Raw genomic sequence first — 7,231 nt, forward strand, 5'->3', positions numbered from 1 at the left:
CGTAGGCTAAGCAGTCACAATTCTGGCCATTAGCTGCATTCAAAGTTATTTATAAAAAAGACCATTCTTCGTATTTTAGACTTGATCTGAAAATGTTTATATTTAGCAAACAAAATTTTGCATTTTTTTGTGCAAATTTTGTTCCCAGAAAATCTTCAAATATAATTATACATACTAAATAAAAATATTTCTTTTGAATTTAACATGTCCTTGAACTTTTATAAAATATTTTTTATATCGTTTTTTTACAAAAATTAAGTAAATATACGAATATTGTTATTGATATTAATAATCTAATAAAAATTAAATATGAACAAAGATTAAAATCTATCGTAATTTACCCTTATATAAAAGTAACAGGATCTGTCTGTCTGTACCGAAGGATCTCGCTAACCACTGAACCGAAATGATTCTCCATTACAATGTAGCTTATCATAGGTACATGGGAGATTTAGGGTACCACCCACTTTAAAGAGAAATCGCCACTAGAAAAAAATTACAAGCCACTCCCCCCCAATTTTTTTACAGAAAATTTCTTCTATTGCCACTAGGGCTGGGCGTAACTGCTAGATCTTATATAAAATGGCAGAATGTTTGTACCGATCTTTCAAATCCCGATAAACCAACGTATAATTAATCTATATATTAGCTGTTCTTCTAAAAATAATTAAGAAGAAAATGACATGAAAGGACCTTAGATCAATAGGGGATGAAATGAAGTGTAAAAAGTTACGTCACAACGTATTTTCAGACTAGTACACAGTTAATTATAAATTTGTACAGTTAAGGGTCAGTTAGTTTTCAAGGGTTTGGTCATCATTTAAACAAGGATGACAACATTCATCAAGGGGATTCAAGACATTTAAAAACATAAATGAGTCCAGTTGAGCAATTGAAATATTTACATTTTAATAGATCTTATTTTTATTTTTAATTCTAAAAACTATACCAGTAAATTAAGATTTCATAGATTTCAAAAAATTGAATTATAAATCTATAATTCTCCCCTTCTACTCGATGAACGAACTGGCTAATAAACTAAAGGTACAGCAAAAAAATGCAGACCTTTTTAAAATTCTAATTGCTCGGCTTGTGTTAGTAGTAGAAAAATACAACGCATACCGTTAGAACCACTATAATCTTTTTTTGGACATATAAGAATGGTTCCTGTGCTACGTATAGTTAGGGATCTACGTGGTAAAATATCCCAACTGAATTAAAACTTGACTTATAAAACTGAGAACATGGTGTGCAAAAAAAGTGCGTACATTTTAAAATCTAAATTTCGCGGCTATTGTTTGTAGTATAAAAGTGTTACGAATATCATTAGGACCGCTATGAACTCTAGTTTTTTTGGTATATATAAGAACAGTTCCAGTGCTACAAATAATTTAGGAGCTAGGTTGTAAAATGTCCTAAAATTGACTCGCAAGTCAAGTTTTAACTCAGTTGGGGCATTTTACCACGTAGCTCCTTAACTATACGTAGCAAAGGAACCGTTCTTATATTTCCAAACACTAGAGATCATAGTAGTTCTAACGGTATGCGTAGTTTTTTTTCTACTATTAACACAAGCCGCGCAATTAGAATTTTAAAAAGGTCCGCATTCTTTTCCACGCAATTTAGTTCCTTGTTAGCAACCTAAATTGACGAGAGCTTTTTCCCTGTCATAATATCCACGTATATTTTACATTCATTTCAACCAATCAAAATTCATTTCAACCAATCAAAATTCACTAAAGCCACCAAAGTTGTTAAGCCAACGAATAAGAAAACGTTATTAAAAATCTTTGGGGACTAGTGTAATAAAGAGCCCATTTCCCCTCTTTATCTGATATTTTACGCTCCAGCGCAATCACGACCATTTGAATTTCCATACTGAGTAGTGATGTGAGTTATGATTTCAATTATAGAAAGTGAAATTTCTTTTACAAATGATAATAAATAATATCAATGACAAATTGATTGTGGTTGCCTTTAATTTAGAGCAGTGGGTAGGGTCCCTTTTTTCAAGTAGATATCATCCGCTCCTAACCCTTCACAAAATTTAAAGAATCAGTTTAGTCTCTGCGCGCGGCACAATGGGTTTGCTAAAAAATAAATTTATAAATATCCTGGCTAGCCTGTAAAAGATTTGTTGTCTTCTCAGTAACATATAAATATTCCTTTATACCAATGTAAGGTATTCAGATAAATGACGCGCACCAAATATTCTATTCCCCAACAAGGACAAAAATCAACACATGAGGCTCCGAATATTTTCGTTTATTGGCATAAACATTTTCAGGGTCTAAAAAAAATATTAAATTATAAGTATAAGTATAAGAATAGTTATTTATCGCATCGTATTATAAACGAATGAATACGAGAAATGTTTATATACATAATAACATAACAAATCATTTAAGCAAAATGGTCAAAATATAAAGCAACAAGGACAAATATGTCAACAAAAAACGTAGTGACAACAGGACTATGTAAATTTAAAATATGTAATAAATTTTTTTAAAAATAAAATAACTTACATGGTTCATGCATTGTCAAGAAATGAATGAGTTTTTTTGGGGGAAAATTAGTTTAATTAAAATACAGGCGGTCAAAATGGTCAAAATTTGGGTGGTTGTTGTAGGGCTGATAAGAAGAAACCCAAAATCCTAAGCTATCCTAGGAAATTTAATGTGATTTGTCCTAATGTTTCCAATGCTGGGTTCTTCAGAATTCATAATTTTAAAGGGGATTCAATGATGGGGGTCGGATAAATGTGTTAGTTACAAAATAAGGTATTTTGCCTACCAGTACTAAGTAGTAGTGACGTGGTTAATTCATTTATATTAAGTTGAATATTTTACTTTTCATTGTAATATTCAATTAATATTTCTATTTCATCTATGCATTTAAAAGATTTTTTTATTTTGTATTTTTTAAAGGACATAAATAATAAATATATATTATTAGTTTTTTTAAGAGTTTCATATTTACTTAAACTTTTTTCCTCATTATAGATTAACCCTTTAAAATATTCAGTTTTAGAATATATATATCAATTTAAAAGTTTTTTTGTTGTAATTTTTCATATTTGTTTGGTTAATATTGACATAGATGTTGTCATATTTATGTTTTGTTTTATTTTTATTACTGTTAATAAATATTGTTTATGTAGACGTTTTAAAGAAAATTTTTAAAAGCAGGGCGTACGTCAAAATTCTATAATTCTATTTTAATCTTATGATTGTACATTTCTATATTCGAAGAAAACTGGATATAATACGATGCTAGACATAGTTTTTTCGTATGGATGAGAACCGGTTCCTATCCACCGGATTCGAATAAATACGAGAAAACTAAATTATATACTTTTAAGGACTAGTTTCCAATGTCCCCTCCCATCCTGTAAGCGACCACTCTTTCTCTCAACCTTTTATCATTCTATTTTATTTCATCTTTCGCTAAAATTGGACGCAATCGTCTGATTAAAAATCCAATTCTATGTTAACTAACCTATTTCTAAGCATCTTGAATAGTAATATATATTGATCTATTTAACATCATCACTGATTTTGACAACAGAACAATTAAACTGATTTACTGTTATATTTGATATCTAAAACTATACTGTACTTGGTCCGTCGGTCGTTCGGTCATGATACAAAGTACATTAATATATCTATATACGAAGGTTTCGTGACTTTATATTTTTATGACCACTGCACTGCAGAGAATAAAATATTCTCTTGAACTCATGATCGTTTGGTACTAAGCTACTTATGGTTGTTGTCATCATTGTTTATCTTTTTCCAGTTAATAATTGTTGTACAACCCATGACCTTACTTTATAAGTTTAAAAAGACAACCGTGTAATAACATATAATAATCAGGGAGTAAGGGAGGGGACAATGGGCAATTAATTCAATTTAAAAGTTTTTGAAGAAATGCCATGAAAACCAGAATAATCCCGAAAATATGGCGGAAATTGTAAAGTGATTGTTGATTAAATCTAGAAAACCATAAACTAAGAAAAAAGTTCCAAGAAAAAAAGCAATCATTTGAAAATAAGATTACCAGTATTACAGACTGACATAACCATTCTGTAATTAATTACTAGAAATATCTCCCTGGATCTCTTCAGATGACAGGGAAAGAGAAAAGAGATTTGGGGGCAAGTGATGTGAACACGGAAAAAAGGGGCAGGCAGGCGTGTAGCTGGATGGGCAAGTATATGACCCACACGTCTTCCTGCCCCTTTTTATCCTGTTTATTTCCCCCATCTCCCTTCTCCATTTCCCTTTCTCGTCTACTTTTAAAAAGGAGGTGGGGATGAAGGGAGTGAAATATAGTATGGGAGGGGGGCCATGTATTTATATTTGAACTACTCTCTGTCTGCAAAACTATATATATTCAAAACTAACATAGCGAGTAACGGCATTTCTTGCGCAAGTCCCCAAACTCAGTCAGAAACTGCTAAATTCTTGCACATTCCCTTTAAGCCAGTCCCCAAAGTCTGAGACTCCTAAAGATTGAATATTCGATCCATTGTCCCCTCCCTTACTCCCTGTATAATAATAATAACTTAACAAGGATGAAATCAATTCAAAGAAGAGCAAGTCAAGACATTAAGTATAAAGGAAAATTAAAAAAAAATAAACTTGACATAAAAATTCCTTTATAAATTGATTACTTTTTTCATTTAAATAATTTTCTAAAACTATTTAGGACACATTTCAGTGAAATAAAACCTTTAATAAAAATGTTTCTACGGCCTAGTATTTGTAATTGATTTTTTATTGGGTTGATATATATAAATTCAATGAGACCCCTAAAAAATACTTTTTATAAAATCCCCATTTTATCCACCCATAAATAAAAGCTCGGACGTCTTAGATTGCATTCAATTTTTAGACAGCGAATGGACAGAGTTAGTTAGAGAGTGGCTACACTGGTAATAATAACTTTAACATAAAGGTTACACAATGAAATGGTGAGGTGCTCTTCAAAAGCAAGATCAAGAAAAGGGACAAATAATCGTAAAAACAATCCTTATTACTTAATTAGAATTTGCTCAGATTTGAATTTGGACTACACACAAAATAGCGAGATTATCTTTGGGACTACAACGCGTCATATGAGAGACATTAATAGTTATTTCTCGTATCGTATTATAAACGGCTTTCCGCGGATATAGAATGTACAATTATAAGATTAAAACTAGTTTTTTTAGCCCCGTGGTGCCGAAGGCACCGGCTAAAAAAAACTAGTTTTAATCTTATGATTGTACATTTCTATATTCGTAGAAAACTGGATATAATACGATGCTAGACATAGTTTTTTCGTATTGATGAGAACCGGTTCCTATCCACCGGATTCGAATGAATACGAGAAAAAAGTTTACATAGTTTCATTTAAAACATTGAGGTAATTTGTTGACATACAATTTCAATGATTTTGTACTTTTAAAAAATGAAGCACATTGAAAAAAATTGGTCAGAATGGCGTCTGACTATATACTATTTGTATACATAAACAAAGACTTGGAGGCAGGCTAATGTCAATAACAGAATAAAAGATCAACAGAGATTGTTGTCTGCTGATAGAAAGAATATAGAATATACTTGGATGTTCTGACGGAGGAAAATTTGTCGTCAATTTAGGTTACTAGCATGGTCAGTTCTTTCATCCAGTAGGAGGGGTGGGGTAAAGGGGAGGAATAAAGGAGATCGTTATTTTAGCCTGCTACAAGTTTCACCTTAATAAAGTACATGATAATCTGGTGCAAGATCCAAGCAATAATAAATCTATTTTCTAAAATGAATAAATTAGACGGATAGCTTTTTGCCCAGAAAATATCTTATTTTTATTATTGACTATTGGTTTTTTTTCAGAAGTATTATCCCTGTGTGTAAGCCAGAAAAGGACCTTAGAAATTATCCACTTTTGCGCGCTTAACTTATCACTTGGGGTTACATGGACGGATGCACTGAGACGAAATACACTCTAAAATATTTTTTTACATTTTTCGATTGTGTATAATTATATTATTAATTTAAAGTCTCTCATTACATATATCTCACTTACAACATTTCAATAATAACACTAAAAAAGAGAAATTTGGATATATATTTATTGGATCGTATTATAGACAGCTATTCTGCGCATAATAAACGGAATAGTTACAGATAAATTCCAGTTTTGCTGGTTATGAGGGGATGTTTGAAGGAATGGTCCAATAAAACTGATTTTGTTATTTTTATTTTATCATTTGTAAAAAATTGTCTATCACATAAAACATTATTTTTCAGTATGCCTCAGAACTGGTTCTAATCAAGTGGACATTATCCTGTTTTAAAGCCATTAACTTGGAAATTAAATGACTTCTATACGTTAGGCCATATGAATCGGCAACTATTCGCAGTCATTAAACATTACCATCTGCAAATACGTATATATAGATTCGTAGAAAAATTAGCGGCTAAAACAAATAAAACAAACTCAGTATGCATCTATTTCTGATTAGCCTGCATCTGCAGCCGCCAAAATTGCAGCCAAATACTAAGAGTTCCATCCACCGAAGCGGTTATCTTTCCAACGATTCGTATCTCATCTCTTTAGATTTTTATTTAGATTCCAATAAGAAATTAATCCTCACCCGCCACAATTCTTCAATCCGACTCCAGCACCCTGGAGATTAAAACTTTATAAAATTTTACAATTTTTTTTTTACAGTACACAGTGGGGCAAACAGGACCAGGATATGTTTTGGTTATAGTGCAGTTCACAGTAAAATGTTCCTGGTATCAATCAACTCCAAAATAAAAGCCCTGCTAAACGGCCGAACGAACATGCAATGCCCACTCATCATGTTAAGCGGCATTAGAGGGGCCATAAATAATCTGGAATGGCCAAGATCCAATGATGCACCGATAAGACCCTTAAAAGATTAGATTTTTGGAGATAATCGATGCCAGAAACATATTTTACAGTGTACTGCAATAGATCCATATATTGAACAAACAGGCCATATATATCAGATCATATATTATTAATTTATATGGTCCACTGTGGATGCAGTAAAGTAAATTGGAGATGAGTTAGATTATGTGAGGAAGGTTAAAATATAAGAACTTGGCGGAAAATTAGTCTAAATACTTTGTGATATTTCACTGAATGATTACATATATAAATATCTGAGCTTCGCTACTTATGGATGTTGTCAATCTTGTAATATTCTAATTTAGTA

The sequence above is a fragment of the Acartia tonsa genome, chromosome 2, assembly GCF_053477335.1.
Source record: "Acartia tonsa isolate MP-2025a chromosome 2, ASM5347733v1, whole genome shotgun sequence".
Lineage (NCBI taxonomy): Eukaryota > Metazoa > Arthropoda > Copepoda > Calanoida > Acartiidae > Acartia > Acartia tonsa.